A 19062-nucleotide genomic window follows, 5' to 3' on the forward strand; every position below is an offset into this window, starting at 1 on the left:
TCATAAAAGTACACCATGTGAAGAGACAGACAGGCACTGGAAAGATGCCTTGTGAGGATGAGTTACACTGCTCAAGCCAGGACACCACCAGAAACGAGGAGAGAGGCCTGAACTGATCCTTCCTGAGCACCTTCAGAGAGAGGGCAGGCCTGCTGACAGCGTCACCCCAGAGTTCTGTTCTCTAAAACAGTGAAACAATAAGCTTCTGCTCTTCTAAGTCACCCAGAATGTGACCCTTGTGACGGCAGCCCGAGGAAACGCACTGGGCCAAGAAGGAAGGTGGGAGTGGGCGAGAGGGCTGCAGCCCCTGACACTGGAATCCAGCCGCCGCGCTGCAAAACCCAGTCCTGTGATTTCACACAATTGGCCAGCTCCTTAAGCCTGTTCCTCCAACTATAAAACGTTTAGGGATTCCCTGGTGGCTCAGTGGTAACGAATCCGCCTACCAATGCAGGAGACTTGGGGTCGATCCCTGGTTCAGGAAGATCCCACATGCCTTGGAGCACCTAAGGCTGAGCGCCATAACTACTGAGCCTGTGCTCTGGAGCCCACATGCTGTAACTACTGAAGCCCACAGGCCCTACAGTCCATGATCTGTAATAAAAGAAGCCACGACAGTGAGAAGCCTGTGCACAACACCTAGAGAGTAGCCCCCGCTCACTGCAACAAGAGAAAAGCTCAAGCAGCAATGAAGATCCAGCACAGTTCAGTTCACTCACTCAGTCATGTCTGACTCTTTGTGACCCCATGAACCACAGCACGCCAGGCCTCCCTGTCCATCACCAACTCCCGAAGTTCACCCAAACCCATGTCCATTGAGTCAGTGATGCCATCCAGCCATCTCATCCTCTGTCGTCCCCTTCTCCTCCTGCCCTCAATCTTTCCCAGCATCAGGGTCTTTTCAAATAAGTCAGCTCTCCGCAACAGGTGGCCAAAGTATTGGAGTTTCAGCTTCAACATCAGTCCCTCTAATGAACACCCAGGACTGATCTCCTTTAGGATGGACTGGTTGGATCTCCTTGCAGTCCAAGGGAATCTCAAGAGTCTTCTCCAACACCACAGTGGAAAAGCATCAATTCTTCAGTGCTCAGCTTTCTTTATAGTCCAACTCTCACATCCATACATGACCACTGGAAAAACCATAATCTTGACTAGACAGAACTTTATTGGCAAAGTAATGTCTCTGCTTTTTAATATGCTGTCTAGGTTGGTCATAACTTTCCTTCCAAGGAGTAAGCTCCTTTTATTTTCATGACTGCAGCCATCATCTGCAGTGATTTTGGAGCCCAGAAAAATAAAGTCAGCCACTGTTTCCACTGTTTCCCCATCTATTTGCCATGAAGTGATGGGACCAGATGCCATGATCTTGGTTTTCTGAATGTTAAGCTTTAAGCCAATTTTTTCACTCTCCTCTTTCACTTTCATCAATAGGCTCTTTAGTTCTTCTTCACTTTCTGCCATAAAGGTGGTGTAATCTGCATATCTGAGGTTACTGATATTTCTCCCAGCAATCTTGATTCCAGTTTATGCTTCTTCCAGCCCAGTGTTTCTCATGATGTACTCTGCATATAAGTTAAATAAGCAGGGTGACAATACACAGCCTTGACGTACTCCTTTTCCTATTGGGAACCAGTCTGCTGTTCCATGTCCAGTTCTAACTGTTGCTTCCTGACCTGCATACAGGTTTCTCAAGAGGCAGGTCAGGTGGTCTGGTATTCCCATCTCTTTCAGAATTTTCCACAGTTTATTGTGATTCACACAGTCAAAGGCTTTGGCATAGTCAATAAAGCAGAAATAGATGTTTTTCTGGAACTGTCTTGCTTTTTCAATGATCCAGCAGATGTTAGCAATTTGATCTCTGGTTCCTCTGCCTTTTCTAAAACCAGCTTGAGCATCTGGAAGTTCATGGTTCACATATTGCTGAAGCCTGGCTTGGAGAATTTTGAGCATTACTTAACTAGCGTGTGAGATGGTGCAATTGTGGGGTAGTTTGAGCATTCTTTGGCATTACCATTCTTTGGGATTGGAATGAAAACTGACCTTTCCCAGTCCTGTGGCCACTGCTGAGTTTTCCAAATTTGCTGGCATATTGAGCGCAGCACTTTCACAGCATCATCTTTTAGAATTTGAAATAGCTCAACTGGAATTCCAGCGCCTCCACTAGCTTTGTTCGTAGTGATGCTTCCTAAGGCCCACCTGACTTCACATTCCAGGGTGTCTGGCTCTAGGTGAGTGTGGTTGATCACACTTTGTGATTATCTGGGTCATCAAGATCTTTTTTGCACAGTTCTTCGGTGTATTCTTGCCACCTCTTCTTAATATCTTCTGCCTCTGTTATGTCCATACAATATCTGTTCTTTATTGAATCCATCTTTGCATGAAATGTTCCCTTGGCATCTCTGATTTTCTTGAAGAGATCTCTAGTCTTTCCCATTCTATTGTTTTCCTCTATTTCTTTGCATTGATCACTGAGGAAGGCTTTCTTATCTCTCCTTGCTATTCTTTGGAACTCTGTATTCAAATGGGTATATTTTTCCTTTTCTCCTTTGCTTTTCACTTCTTTTCTTTTCACAGCTATTTGTAAGGCCTCCTCAGACAGCCATTTTGCTGTTTTTGCATTTATTTTTCTTTGGGATGGTCTTGATCCCTGTCTCCTGTACAATGTCATGAACATTCATCAACAGTTCATCAGGCACTCTATCAGATCTAGTCCCTTAAATCTATTTCTCACTTCCACTGTACAGTCATAACGGATGTGATTTAGGTCATACCTGAATGGTCTCATGGTTTTCCCCACTTTCTTCAATTTAAGTCTGAATTTGGCAATAAGTTGTTCATGATCTGAGCCACAGTCAGCTCCCGGTCTTGTTTTTGCTGACTGTATAGAGCTTCTCCATCTTTGGCTGCAAAAAATATAATCAATCTGAATTTGGTGGTGACCATCTGGTGATGTCCATGTGTAGAGTCTTCTCCTATGTTGTTGGAAGAGGGTGTTTGCTATGATCAGTACGTTCTCTTGGCAAAACTCTGTTAGCCTTTGCCCTGCTTCATTCCGTACTCCGAGGCCAAATTTGCCTGATACTCCAGGTGTTTCTTGACTTCCTGCTTTTGCATTCCCGTCCCCTATAATGAAAAGGACATCTTTTTTGGGTGTTAGTTCTAGCAGGTCTTGCAGGTCTTCATAGGACCGTTCAACTTCAGCTTCTTCAGTGTTATTGGTTGGGGCATAGACTTTGATTACTGTGATATTGAATGGTTTGCCTTGGAAATGAACAGAGATCATTCTGCCATTTTTGAGACTGCATCCAAATACTGCATTTCAGACTCTTTTGTTGACTATGATGGCTACTCCATTTCTTCTAAGGGATTCCTGCCCATAGTAGTAGATGTAATGGTCATCTGAGTTAAATTCACCCATTCCAGTCCATCTTAGTTCGCTGATTCCTAGAATGTCGATGTTCACTCTTGCCATATCTTGTTTGACCACTTCTAATTTGCCTTGATTCATGGACCTAACATTCCAGGTTCCTATGCAATATTGCTCTTTACAATATTGTTTTATGTGTGGGGCCACCCACAATGGATGGCTCATGGTGGAGAGGTCTGACAGAATGTGGTCCACTGGAGAAGGGAATGGCAAACCACTTCAGTATTTTTGCCTCGAGAACCCCATGAACAGTATGAAAAGGCAAAAGATAGGACATTGGAAGATGAACTCCCCAGGTCAGTAGGTGCCCAATATGCTACTGGAGATCAGTGGAGAAATAACTCCAGAAACAATGAAGGGATGGAGCCAAAGCAAAAACAATACCCAGTTGTGGATGGGACTGGTGACAGAAGCAAGATTCGATGCTGTAAAGATCCAGCACAGCCCAAAATAAATAAATAAATAAAATTTTTTTTTAATTGTTTAGATAGTGCCTGTCCATAGGTTTGTTATGAAGGTTAAATGAGAGAATCCTAGTCACATGGTTAGCCTCACATGGTAAACATAGAATAAATGTAAGTTAGCTTCTGTTAAGAGGCTACAGAATCGGATTATCAAAGTACGGGTGACGGGGGACATCCATCTGTAATCTTTGCATCCTAGATTTTGCTTTGTATACCCCATAAACTAATGCACATTTTCTGCCATGACAGCTAAAATTATTTATCTGAGTGACTGATTCACAAACATCACAATTCTCTTCAAATCCCTTTTTCTATATGGCTGTTTCATTAAATTACTCTTAACTTGCAAATCCTCCATTGAACCTTCTTTTCTTTATGCATCTTCATCCATCTCCACCCACAGCCTTTCCTCCTGGGAAGATGTGTTTTCCTCCTCACCCTTTCTGTTGACTTCACACACCTATGACTATAAATCCTCCCTGCTCTCTAGGTGTTCTGCCTGGAGACACCTCCCATTGCGGGCCCTACCCTCCTTTCTGTAAGCCCCCTCTAGTCCTACCTTCTCCCCCAAAACCCATCCACATTTGATTATCGTGACTGGAAATAAGAGGCTGGTTACCACTCAAACCTAAACCACATCAACTACCTTCTGACTCCATCTCACCCACAACTGATAAAATTAAGCCATTAAAAAATAGAATAGATTAATCCAGCATCTCCTCATTGCCCCAGGAGGAACTCCTTCTCCACGCCCTGGATGGAAGCAGCATGTGCAAGATGAGGGAGGTCTGTGTGGGTGACAGGTCACAGGAGAAAGTCTCTGGGCTCCTCTCCTGCCCTGCCCTACACCAGTGTTTCTAGACACTTGCAGGGAAAGGCAGAACAGAGGACCCAATAATTCATCTGCAAACTCACACAGAAGGAAGCCAAGTCACCCTCCCTTCACCATTTTCATCACCAGTTCAGCCCTTGGGGGTCTCCCCCAACCCATTTCAGAAGCAGCGTCCAAGATATGGGTTGGATCAAGTGCCACAGCACACAGAATTCTAATGAGAGAAGCTCTTCCACTCTACCCAACATCTTGCTATCAATCAACAGCAGTAGATGGTTCCCATTTTTGCCTGCCAGCAACTCTCTATTTGGAGGAACCAGTCCCTTTCTGTTCTGTATGAATCTCATGACAATCAGGCAGTGAAGCCACTCCACTGACTCTTCAGTGAAAGATCTAGCCCCAGGTGATGCCACTCACTAAGAACAGAACTGTCAGTTTCTCTCAAATAAACAAGGCTCAAGGACAGCAGCCTATGGGGCCCCTTGTTGCACAGATGGAGGCAAATAGATGCATGAGGGGAAAAGTTGTCACCCCATATGCCAAATAAGGCTGCACCTCTCTTTTAGGTCTTGTGATACCAATACAGTTACCAACCTGGTCTCCATCTCACTGAGACCTGTTGCATACAGGTACTTCTGGGAGAAGAGTTGAGGGGACATGAGGAGGTGTGCCCTCAGCAGAGAACTGTGAGGACAGTAACAGTGGCTGGTCAGGTGGATGGTGTGTCGGAGAGACTGGCCTCTGGAAGGGACCCTGATATGTCCCTTCCTCCCAACTTTAGACTCTGTTAAGAGTGTGGGAAATTCTGAGAAACAACACATACCGGTGGCTCATCTCCTTTCCACACTCGGAGAGACACATAGACAGCCCAGCCCTGCAAGGATGGAAGATAATCAACAGCAGGGAGCTTTGCAATCTTTCAGGACAGTGAGACTCGACGCTTTATGACGCTTTGTTCCCTACATTCCTCCTACCCTCATACCCCAGCCCCACCTCCCCACCCCCACAAGGGGAAGAGAGGAGAAGTCCCTGGGCTCCTGAAGTAGCCCGGCCTGTTACCTCTCCGAGAACTTGTGTGTGTGTGTTTTCTGAGCTCCAGGAACATCTGCATAGGGCTTTGCAGAGCCCCACTGAAATTCCTGGCTTTGGCTCTTCCTTAATTTACAGCTTTACTGCCATCATCAGGAAGGCTCCAGGCAAAAGCAGTGGTAATTCAAAGACTCTGTAGTCGAGAGGGCCCAGAGGTCTTGGAAATTTTTTGCTTGGTTGAAAGCAGAAGCATACCCAGGGAAGGCTTTTTAGCTCTGTTCATCCCCGAAACATCTTTACAAAGAAAACTCAAAGGCAAATTTGAACTAGAATAAAGTAAGTGTTATTGTAAACAGGAAGTGTTATGGGTCTGCTAGGAAAATGAACATTTATTTGGAAGTTACCAAGAGAAGCCAGTCTGAGATCTGTATACCCTGTGCTCTGCATAAAGATTAGGTTTGTTACCGGAGGCATTTATGAAGAGCAATTGCCCCCAAAGCGCCTGGTAGGAGGACTATTCAGAGGTCATTTTTCTAATCTGAGACTTGTTGGGCAGGGTAAGATGTGCATACAGGTGTCCCAGAAACTCGAGTCATCACTGTCTGTCTTTGCGGCCTTGAAACCATCTGCACTCCCCACCTTAGCCACTGACCTCCACCTCCCATGCTGCTGGGACAGGGTTGCCAGCTCCACCACCACTGCCATTCTGAAGTCGATTAATGTTCTTGGATGTGGGACTGTGTCGACACAAAAGCATATTTCAGGAACATGCTCCTCTGTTCCTGTTCTCATCTCCCAACCAGATCCACTTCCTAGCTCTGTTTCTTACAAGAGCGCCTCTGTTTTCTCAATCACCAGACATGCTTTCCCTCCACTAACCCTACCCATAAACCCACTGTGTAGTGAAGAGTTAACCTCACCCAGAATAGAGGTCTGGCCTTTGCCCTTGGCTCCTGGGAGGTGATCTCTAGGCCCTTGAAATGTCCTTCCTGATTTGTTGAGCTGGGGCCCTCAGATAATACAATGTGTGATTTATGGGATGTTAGGTAGGACCTGGGTTAGGAGGATTTTCCAAAGATGGTCACAACAATATCTTTTATTCCATGTGCCCTTTGAAGGTCTGAGCTGACTGTGTAAAGGATCCAACTATTCTGAGGCTGTCATGTTGTGAAAAAGGCCATATGTGGGTATTTCAATTGATACCCTCTGCTCAGGTGCCAACATGTGAGTGAAAACACCAATGATTCCAGCCCTCAGCCATCGAGTTACCCGCAGCCGTTTGAGTCTTCTTGGCTGAGGTCTCAGATATTGTGAAACAGAGAACTGATTCCACTGTGCTCTTCCCAAATTCCTGAACACCGAATTCTATGAGCGCAACAAAATGGTGGCATTGTGCCTCTAAGCTTTCCTCCAGTTTGTTACCCAGCAGGTAGCTGATACACTTTCCTGGTCATCCAAGTATGGATTAGACTCCCATTCTCTGGACTCCTATGACATCTTGTGCCTTTCCCATTCTAACATTTTGTACTCTATTATCATTGTCAACTCACTCACCTGTACCCCATGCTAGACATTTTCTGTGAAGTCAGACACTACTTTAGGTATCCCTCAGCACTCTATGCAGTGTCTAGCAAAAAAAAAAAAAAAGGCAATCAGTAATAATTTTTCAACAAATAACCCATAAAGTTGTGCCACAGGAGCACAAGACAACCTTCCAAAAACAGCATACAGCGGGACAAAAAGTCCAGAACGTGCACCTGGTGAGTCAGATGTATCATTTTACTGTATGAAGCGAAGCACCTCAAGTCAATGAGAGGGTTAACAAGAGACCAAGCCCAGTTCCACTACAAAAATAGCTTTCAATTTGTGAATTTTTCATGAAAGGAAAGCAAGTTCTGCCCTGGAAGAAAGATCCAGATAACAGAGAGGCCAAAAGGTCAGGAGTATGGCTCTGGATGGTAAATTACACTTTGAGTTTAGACCACAAAAGGATTCAAAGAAACAATATCCAGCCAAACTTTATCTAAGGCCTAAAATTAATTATTAATCATAAAGCCTGACCCAAAGCTACCGAGGTGAGAACTGAATCCTGTTTTCAAGAAAGTCTTCTATGCTGCTCAAAAGATCTAAGGAGAAGGGCCAGGGTGTCACACAGGGCAATGATGATAGGATCAGGAAGATTCATTTACTGGATATGGAAAATTAAAGATTAACTATTAATTATGGAAATATAAACACTTAACTCCTTGGCCAAGTAAAAACTTTAAAAACATGGAATATTATCTAACCTTATTTAATCTAATTTAATCTAATCTATGCAGTCCATGGAGAAGGCAATGGCACCCCACTCCAGTACTCTCACCTGGAAAAATCCCAAGGATGGAGGAGCCTGGTAGGCTGCAGTCCACGGGGTCGTTAAGAGTCGGACACGACTGAGCAACTTCCCTTTCACTTTTCACTTTCATGCATTGGAGAAGGAAATGGCAACCCACTCCAGTGTTCTTGCCTGGAGAATCCCAGGGACGGGGGAGCCTGGTAGGCTGCCGTCTATGGGGTCACACAGAGTCAGACACCACTGAAGCGACTTAGCAGCAGCAGCAGCAGGCAGTCCATGAAATTCTCCAGACCAAAATATTGGAGTGGATATCTTTCCCTTCTCCAGGGGATCTTCCCAACCCAGGGATGGAACCCAGGTCTCCCACATTGCAGGCAGATTCCTTACCAGCTGAGCCACTAGGGAAGCCCTCATTTACTGGAAATGAAAAATTAAAGAAGTTTTCCTAAGGAGAAAAGATTTTATTCAGAGAAGCAAGATAAAACAACCAATTCTGGCAAATGCTGGAGGAACATACTTGCTAAAAGACACTCAACCATTGGAGAGGACTAAAGTCTTTGAAACATTAAAGATGGTTCTTTAAAAATTTAAAAGACTCAAATTTTTACTGATTTTTTTAATACGTAAAACACACACATGATATAAAGTTCAACAAGTATAATAAACCATAATGGAAAAGAATATGAAAAATATTATATTTATATAATATAGTTATATAGTTTTTTATATATAGTTATATAGTTATAGCACTTTATATATTACATATATTTTATGTGTATATATATAGTTATGTATACATAGTTTTATGTATATATATAACATATATATAGTCTTATATATATAAAACTCTTTATATATTACATACATTTTTGTGTATATATATAGTATAACATATATATACTTATATAGCTATATATATAAAACCCTTTATATATTATATATATTTATGTGTGCTCAGTCACTTCAGTCATGTCCAACTCTGCGATCTTATGGACAGTAGCTGCCAGGATCCTCTGTCCATGGGATTTTCCAGGCAAGAGTACTAGATTGGGTTGCCATACCCTTCTCCAGCAGAGCTTCCCAACCAAGGGATCAAACCCTCATCTCCTGCATCTAATGCATTGAAGGCAGATTCTTTACCCACTGAGCCATTGAGGAAGCCCAGTATATTTATATATGTATATAAATGCATACATAATCTTATATATATAACTGAATCACTTTGCTTTGTACCAGAGGCCCAACACAACATTATAAATCAACTATACTTCAATTAAAAAAAGAAAAGTAAAATAATTCAATGGGTATTAAAGAGTATAAACTACAAACTAAGACTCCCTAAGAGTGAACTTTAAAGACCCAGTTTTATTATGAAATTTTAGAATCTTTGAATTGTGCTATTTTTGCTTAATTCAAGAATAGCATTAGGAATAATTTTCTCTGTGCCAAGAAAAAAAAAATCTATTCAATCTGTGTGTGGGGTCATTATTACTGTCACTTTCCATCTTGACTCAACTCTTCTTAATTTCAAGTTACTTTCCCTCCTCTCCACATTTTGAGACTTAGGACCATGGCAAAATCCTACCACCTAGTGGAAAAATTCTCCATCCTGCATTCTAGATCCTTTTTAGAATTCAGAATGCATGAGCTGTTTGCCTTTGGTTACATATGTAGGTTTTAGGGGAATGAGCTGCTAAAAAAAAAAAAAAAAAAAAAAAAAACCTTTAAGCAATGAAAGATTGTGTAAATTTTGGCCTCAGAGATTTCAGTAGTGTTACCACCTCTTAGGTGGGAAGTAGTCACTGGGAAATGCAGAGATCTCCAACCACTGTGAGGACTTTTTTCCATTTTTGTGTTTAGCATTGATAACATCAAGATATGGGCACAAGTGGGTGCCAGGAGGCACAGTTTTAATCTCCTGTACATGTTGAGCAAGATAAACTCACATCCACATCTGTCTCTAGGAGTCAATCAAACTCAGACAAAATGTAACCTTCACCCTGAAGTCTGTGAAGCAGGATCCCCTTCTTTCAATAGATTTTGAGGTTGCATGTTTACAATGAACACACAGCAATTCTGCTTATTCATAGATGTGAATTTCCTGATGCTTTATTTAGCTTGACTACTCTATCACAGGAAATCATGTTGAAGGCAGAAAACTTGCCACAGAAAGTATAGACTGAAGATCTGACTAAGGCAATGGAGCAGAGAAAGAAGAGGAAGAAAAAAACTGAAATTTTCCTGGGAGACCTCTATTTCAACAGTCTATTTCAACACGAGATCAACATGAATTGACCTTGAAAGAAAAATAAGATCTTTGCACTTTTCCACAATTGCTTTCATCTTCCATATGGAATCTTAATTTTACTTCATGCCATCACTGGCCCCAACCCGAGATGACTACAGACAGGGTAGAAGAAAAAATCATCTCTCTCAATAGGGACACAAGAATAATACTGCTGGTATTCCAACATCCTGCCTGGTATGTGTTATGTCTTGCCTGCTTATCTGCTAGAATATTCCAGTGCTTCCACATCACCCAGCATTTGATTTGTTCACTTTGGAATTCCTGCACCATGAAATAGAGTGTTTCCCCATTCATCTTGCACTTTCACATTTCACACTGTAGAATCCATTCCCGGTTACTCAGTCCTGATCAGAAGCAGAAGCTCCATCTCCCATTTCTGAAGGCTTGTTGCCAATATTTTTCTCAGATTTCTTCACATTAACTGATGTCCTTCAAAGAAATTCCCTTTTGGGCCTAAACAGGAGCATCTGACACATTGAACTAGTAGAACTCATGTGCTTTTTAAATTAATTCTTTAAATAAGAACACACACAACTATATTTTTGTCTTCTGTACCTTTAAATCTCTTCATGGAAAAGCAAACATTCTTCTGATCTTGTGGGGGAAATGCAAGGCAGACAGTTTGATGGGAGTACTCAACTTCAGCATCTTTTCAAGTATACCTAACTTCCTAAAAAGGAGGAAAAAGAGAGCAAATTGCACGGGACATATTACATCTCTGATATAGGTCATAGCTTTGCAGGGAGTGTCAGGAAGTCCAAAATAAAAATAAAATAGAATATATAAACAAGTAACTAAAGAGAATAATGTAACCAATACCATAGGCTATAGATCCATAACATCTCTTATTTCTAATTTCTCAGATGAGCTTTGGAGAACCACTCTAAGTGTTCAGTGGTGTCTGACTCTTTGCGGCCCAATGAACTGTAGTCCACCAGACTCCTCTGCCCTAGAATTTTATAGGCAAGAATACTGGAGTAGGTTGCCATTTCCTATTCCAGGGGATCTTCTCAACCCAGGGTTCAAATCCATGTCTCTTGGGTCTCCTGCTTTGACAGACAGATTCTTCACCACTAGTGCCACTTGGGAAGCCCTAGAAAACCACTCTATTCACCCATAAAGTAGCCTTGAGTGTCAGAGACAGAATTCTAAGCTAAATAAATCTCTGATCTAATGCTTTCTTAAACTAGGACAACAGTAAAGACCAAAGAATAAGTAGATATGGAGCTAAAGAGCAGTGACTCAAAAACCACTCAAAATGCAACTAAAGGTGAGTGCTAAAACAATTGGAAATGGAAACTCTGTCTAGGAAACTGATACTAAATAGATACAGGAAAAGCTTGAGAAGAGGAAATGCGGTGTCACCCTGTGCGTTGGCACAGAACCCTGGTCTTGGTTTAAGGCTCCACTGTTGCCTTCTTGAAATTCTTAGTAATTTACAGACAAGGGGCCTGACTTTCCATTTTGCACCAGACACCCACAAATTTGTTGATCCTGCAATAAATTCAGAGTGTAAAGAACTTTACCACTATTGGCAAAGTGTCTGTTTTCCCTCACATCCGAAATAACAGACAAACCTGCAGAGAGACTAAAGCAATAACAAGGCAATCCACTCACCTCCTTTCTCTGCAAGATCCCCTTCCTGTCTTCCCTGACAACTGAGCTTCCCACAGTTATCCCGCCCCAGGACAGCAGGCACATGTTTAAAGAAGACATGACTTGACAGCCTCTGACTCAGCCTGGTCAGAGTCCACCAAGCAGTGAATTCCTCCTTAGAGGCTGACATTAACACTCCATGTTAATAAAGTCTTTCTTTGCTCAACTGACAACTCAAATCTTTCTGTATCATACCACATTTCTTCTTGCAGAATCCGCAATCTGCCTTTGATGAGTAAAGAGCTACCACTGTTAAACAGGAGAGTGGGCCTTCAAGGCCTAGGGTGCACGATAGACTCATTACTCCAAAATATTATCAATAAGCAGAAGATTGTAGGAAAGACACGTGTACATAAATACATCCCTAAGAGCTGAAGATTCTTTATTCATTCATTCAGAAAGTCTCCTGTTGCCAGACACTGTCAGGCACTAAAGATTCATGGATGAATAAGAAAGACATGGCTTCACATTAAACCAGAAGTTGCTGGTGCCATGGTTCTAGTATCTGGAAGGACAAATCTGTAGGCAAATAAAAATAATTAAAAAGAACAAAGCCAACACAGAGAAGACAGAGGATCGAGAGAGGCCCTGATGGTTTATGAATTCCTAGTTGCAATTGTTCCTGAGACCCAGGTTCTGTGAGCCAATAAATTTCCCTTTTGCCATAACTGATTTTTTTTTTTAAGACATGGTTTCTGTTGCCATGGTGATTAGAGTCCAGGTAAAACTGACTATGAGCCAAGGGCTATGCTAAGTGCTTCACAAGCATGTTATCTCTCTTCAAACATACCATTAGGTTGATGATTATCATTCTCACTTTTATAAAGAGAACTAAGGTGGAGAGAGGTTAAACTCCCTTCCCAAAGCCAAACAGCTATCAGGAAGCAAACCTAAGATAAAAATCTAGTGTGCCCAACTCCAAGTGTTTCTGATGCCTGAAAATATTAGGGTAAGTCTCCCTGAGGTAATAAATCCAAAAATGTTTTAGAGACGCTGTCTGAGAAGAGTCTGATTATCTGAAGAAGAGGTGTTGAGATGGAGGGATTAGAAAAGGTCCCCCCAAACAGAAGAGACACCATGAATGAAGACATTGCAGTGGAAACGACATGCTATGAGTAAGGACCCACAAAGCAGGATTTGGGAACTATTATAGATTTTTTACCAGGGAGAATATGGATTTACATTTTTAGAAAGTTTATTCTAATGACTTCACAGAATGAGAACTTGAAACAAACCAACCTTGAGTCTGAGAAACCAGTTAGGAGGATGTTGTGATCGTTCAGACAAACAACAATGATGACGCTAAGTAGGGCACAGCTGGGCAGGGGGGGGGTAGGGGGAGGAAAGAATGGATATGAGAAATGATTTATCAATAGAAGGTAAAATAAAAAAACCTTGATAACTAAATTGCATATGGTAGTAAGGAAAAGGGAGCAGAGGTGGCCCTCAAGTTCTGATTTGCAGATGGTGATGCTCCCAGCTAAGCCAGGGTATACAAGAAGAGGAGTAAGTTTCATGGGGAAAGGCAATTAGCTTTATATTGGACATGTTGGGTTTATCTAAGTCTGGATACTGGATACGAAATTAGCTCCATACCTGAAGCACAGTAGAAAGATCTAGATTGAAGAAACAGATGTAGCAGTTCATCTATAAGTTAAAAAGGCATTTGAAAACATAACATGAAGTAATCCAGAAGAGCAGGAGCAGCAACAACGAAGAGGCAGGTAGAGCAAGAGGGGAACTAGGAAGAAATAGAAGAGAAACCCTACAGGTACAGAAGGAACCCAGGAGAGTGCTGGCCCAGAGGTCAAGGGGGTGAGGAGTTTTGCAAAGGGAATGATCAACAATGTCAAACGCAACAAAAAAGATTCGTTAAGAAGTTTAAGGCCCTCCCTGGTGGTCCACTGGTTAAAAATCCACCCACTGATGCAGGAGACACGGGTTTGATCAGTGGTCTGAGAAGACTCCATGTACTGCAGGGCAGCTAAGCCCACTGCTACAATTACTGAGCCTGCAAGATGCAACTTCTGAAACCTGCACACCCTGGAGCCTATGCTCCATGACAAGAGAAACCCCCACAACGAGAAGTGCGTGAACCACAACTAGAGAGTAACTCCTGCTTGCCGCAACTAGAAAACATCCTCGTGCAGCAACAAAGATCCAGTGCAGTCAAAAATAAATAAATAAATTTGTTGGGGGAAAAAGAACAAGTTTGAGAAATGGTCATGGGATCTAGCAATGAGGTCATCCATTATAACCTTAACAAGGACAGTTTCGGTAGACAGGTATCTACAAGTGTCAGATTGCATCGTGCTTTGAGGAATGGATGGGCGGTTAAACAATAAGAGACAGTGAGTGTAGGCTATCATTTTGAGAAGTCTAGACAAGGAGAGTAAGAAAAAAAGATAATGGCCAGTAGGGGTAAATGGAGAAAGATCTCTATGAATGGGGGAGACTCAAACGGGTATCTACAGGAAAAGAAGGAGCTAGTGGAAGGGGACCGATTGACTAATCAGAGCATGGTCCTAGGTTAGGAAAAGAGGTTGGTATCAAAGTGAGAAGGCAGTTCACCTTGACCTGAGTCTTGAGAAGAAGCCATGGTTGGGGTGAGGTTGTAGGTAGGTCTACAGAGAGAAAAGGTAGCATCTGGAGCAATCTTCCAGATGGCATCAACCTTCTCTCTGAAGGTAGAATGACCAACCATCCTAGCCTTCCAGGGAATGAAGACTCCCATGAGTGATGGTCAGCCTGTTGTCTGGGACGGTGCCTTCCCTCCTCTGAATTTTTCCAGCTCTTAGTCTCTGGGCCACAAAATTGGAAACTTAACCATGATTTATCTCTTGTTTTGCCTCTGTGTGGTAATCTTGTCTCCCCTCTTAGGGATAAGTTCCAGGAAAGCAGCATGTCTGCATGGTGAAAAGATTCTGGAACTTAATAAATTCCTGTTGTTTCATAGGAAGATACTTCCCAACAGAGGCCTGACAATCAGTTACCTTGTGTGGACCTTCCTAAAAGCGGGGTCAGAGAGGCCCCTTCCAGAGAATTTCTCCAAATCCAAAAGAGCTATCAGCCCCTCACTAGAGCCAGCAGAAAATCTCTCCCTCACCTCAAACCCCACTCTCATCTTCTTTATGTGAGTAAGAAAATGACTGGCCACTCTCATTAACCAAGTTCTTACCAAGTGCTAGGTGTCACTCTGTCCAATCTTCATGGCAACACTGTGAGGCAGGTATTTTTCTCATTTTTTAGATGATGTGACCTAGGCTCAGAAAAGGTAAGTAACTCAGCCAGTCACACAACTCATGAGCAACAGATCCAGATTCAAAGGCAAGTCCTTCAATCCCAAAGCCCACCATCTTCCCCACCATCAAGGTGGTCTCCTAGCCGGGTGGCTGTTTCTCCCAGGTGTAGCCCCCAGCTGTCCTATGTCTGATGCAACCATTCACTCTCCCTTCAGCATCACCCACTACATTTTAACTCTTGCCTTCTTTCTTCCTTTCAAATTGTCCTCCTTCCTCCGAAATAACCAACTGCCACCAGGTGTCCCTCCTCTCCTATTTGTCCGCACCACTTGGCTCTGTTGCAAGTCAAAGCAATGCAGACAGCCTGGAAACCCATCCTAGCTTAATCCAGTTACACAAATTCCCATTATTGAGCCATCAGTTAGAGCCTGGGGATGCCCAAATGCGAACATCATGCAAAGGGTACAGCACAAATACACAATGACAAGGCAAAATCTGAGAGGGTCACATGAAGTTCTGGGCTCAGAGGAGGTACAGCTTGCACTGAGGACATGAGGAAACAATTATGAATGATTCCTTTGTGACTGCCACAAGTATTCTGGAAAAAACCTGGGTTTTCTCTCATCTGTTCTAAATGAAGTTTAAAAATAGGTCCTGGAATGTACCTCAAAGGCTAGCTAATGTCTTTTCCATCATTATTTTTTGAGTCTATAAGAAACTGTTTTTGAGCCCCTAAATGGATTTACAGTAATTCAGAAGTTGACCCCATCTCATCAATATTAAAGAAGTTTGCTAAGTTGGGTGGGATCAGTGAAGAGGATGTGGAATAGAATTCTAATTTAGCCTTTTTGTGGCAATATTTGAAACCACTTTGGGGCATGGAACATTGGACATTTTTAGCCTTCAAGAAATGGTAATTAAATTATTAACTGGTTTTTTGATTGTTTGACCTGCCTCGTTTGTTCATCAGACAATAAGTGCCCTGTAGCAGCAGTATTCCACATTCAGGAAGGATATTCCTCATAGAATAAGCTTGTTACAATCCATTTCTTTGAGGATTCATGCATGAAGAATGAATCATGTTTCACAACTTAAAAGAGGATGTGAGAGTCAGAGGAGGCCAAGAAACAAAGAGAAATTAGGATCCTGACTTCTGTTTCCACAGTCCATTTATTCTTTATATGTGGAGAAGACACAGGCAGCATTTGCCAGCCTCCATCCGAGAAATTTAAGATGCCACAGCCTGACAGGTGGGATATGTACATCACTCCAAAGGGGCCTTATCTGCCCTTATTAACCTTTACATCCTACTCCCCATGAGGCAAGTGCATGCTCAGATATGTCCAACTCTTTGCGACCCCATGGACTGTAGTCCCTCAGCCCCCTCTGTCCATGGAATTTTCCACACAAGAATACTGGAGGAGGTTGCCATTTCCTACTCCAGGGGATCTTCTTGATCCAGGGATTGAATTTGCATCTCTGTCTCCACTGTATTAGCAGGCAGATTCTTTACCACTGTGCCACCTGGGAAGCCCCACATTCCTGGCCTAAAAACAATTGTCTACAGAAAAATCCCTACGTATTTTATTGGCAAGACCAACCTTGAAGTAAAGAAGAACAAAATTTAAAATTTCTCTGATTTGTTTTTGATCAATAATGTCACCTTCCTCTAGGTGCAGTTTAACTTCTCTTGGATGGTGAGAAATTCAGAGGTAACACAAGTTGTATCCAAATGAACTCTTAAAAAAACAGAAAATGCAACTAAATTGGACAAGTTTTTAATCCTTGCAGTTTAAAGAGTTGCATCTCACCGCCTAATAGCTGATCGAGTCCCTGTCTCAACAGTTTTGCTCCTCAGGTGCTGAAGATTGAATTAATCACTTGACTCACTTCATGGCCTATCACTGTCATTGGCTTCAGGTGACTATTGACTACTTGTGGTATTGACTTTTTTTAATCCCACCAACTCTGAGTCACTTAAAGCTGTTATATCAAAGAGAAGGGTGACCATTTCTAGATGTGATTCTCAGTACCCAGGAAATGTCAATATTCTGTCCAAGAATCCATAAAACGTCTTCAGATGAAAATACACAAGACAGGAAGGTTCCATTCCAAACAACCACAAGGCATAGTCTGATGTAACTGGGGTGAGGGCAGGGGGATTCTAAGAACCCTGAGCAGCATCACTTTTCTTAAAAACAAAACTGAAATCTGTGTCTTGAGATTAAGATTGATCACAATTTTTTCAACCTTTGAAAAGACAAACTGCCAGAAAGTTGACCAGCCTGGCTAGGCCTGTCTGTCTCATGTTCCAAGAAGCCCTCAGGTTATGATACTGCAAAGCTTCTACTGCAAAAATAATTATTCTCTGCTCTCCTGGGACAGAAAGTTGAGCAGACCCCTTGTTTGGCTTCCCCCGACAGACTCCTCACCCTTCAGCATTCCCAGGTTCTCATTCACATCTTCTGCTATTAGAATAGCCCTCCATGGGTCCTCCAGACAAGTGAACAGCCCCTTAAACTGGAGCCTCAGCCAAGCAGGTTGAGAAAGCAGAGAGGAAAGAAAAATATGTGCAGGAAGAAATGGTGGATTCTTCTGAAGACTTTTATGGGTCCTTTGACTAGAGACTAATAGTGTTCCCTGGGGATTAAAACTAATAACCACAGATGATCAGATGGTCCCCCTATTTATATACAATTTATTAGTAACTTAAAAACAACAGAGCCTGAAAGACTTTCTATCAACTTCCTGGTTCTCACCAGCAGCAAAACACTCCCACTTTACAGACAAAATTCTCTAAAATCAGGAACAGAGTCAAGAGAGGTGGAGACCTCACTGTAACTCATGCATAGAGAATCCAAACACAAGCTTATACTGAATCCATCATTTGTCCAGCCACTCTACCAAACTGTACATCAGACTCATCACAGCAACTTTGTAAGACCGTGAATCCCCAATCCCAAGCCCTACCTGCTAAGTCAGAATCATGGAGAGTAGAATCCAAGAATCCGGGTCTAAGTCTCCCAGGTGATACTTGGACAGTCATGGACCTGCTTTTTCCTGTCATGGTAACAGATCATGACTGGTTTCTTACACATTTTATTTGCACAACCAGATCAGAAACCCATTTGGAGCCAGGATGACACCCTAGACCCTTAAATCCTCTGCAGTGTCAGCCCACACAGGGGGGCACCACGTATATACCCAACGCTTGCTCATTACAGGGAATTAAGTTCATTCTGAGTTGCCTTTCTCTGTTCTTTTTTTAATCCTTTCATCTTCCTGCAGAGCAAAATTATATTTCAGTAAGGTTTCCCCTATATAAAAAAAAATTTACTGAGAAGTTTTTATCTTCACCAAATGAGAATAAGCAGACATATGGATTCCAATAAGAATATTTTTAATTTCCTCTTTAAAATATATTTCCTGACTCTGTGGAAAGATAGTTCGTAGTCCTAGAATTCTTTCTCCTTTTCACAGCTTCTTCCGGGCAAATTCATTCACAGAGGAGATAGATTACCAATCTTTTCTGGTGATCTGTTTCTTTTGCTCATCCTCTACTGACTTTAAATGGGGTCATTATTTTAAGCGGGAATAAAATTATTTTATATACCATAACTCAGAGAGATCTTGTTTCCATTAAAATTCTAAGACATAAAAATGGGTTATAATACAATGGTTTGTGCAGTATAATTCCCCAAGACGCCTCAGTCCAAATGTCACACACACCAAAATTGTTCTCTTTTCCATCACAGACTGCTGTTAGAAA

Source organism: Muntiacus reevesi, chromosome 6 (genome assembly GCF_963930625.1).
Source record: "Muntiacus reevesi chromosome 6, mMunRee1.1, whole genome shotgun sequence".
NCBI classification, from domain to species: Eukaryota; Metazoa; Chordata; class Mammalia; order Artiodactyla; family Cervidae; genus Muntiacus; species Muntiacus reevesi.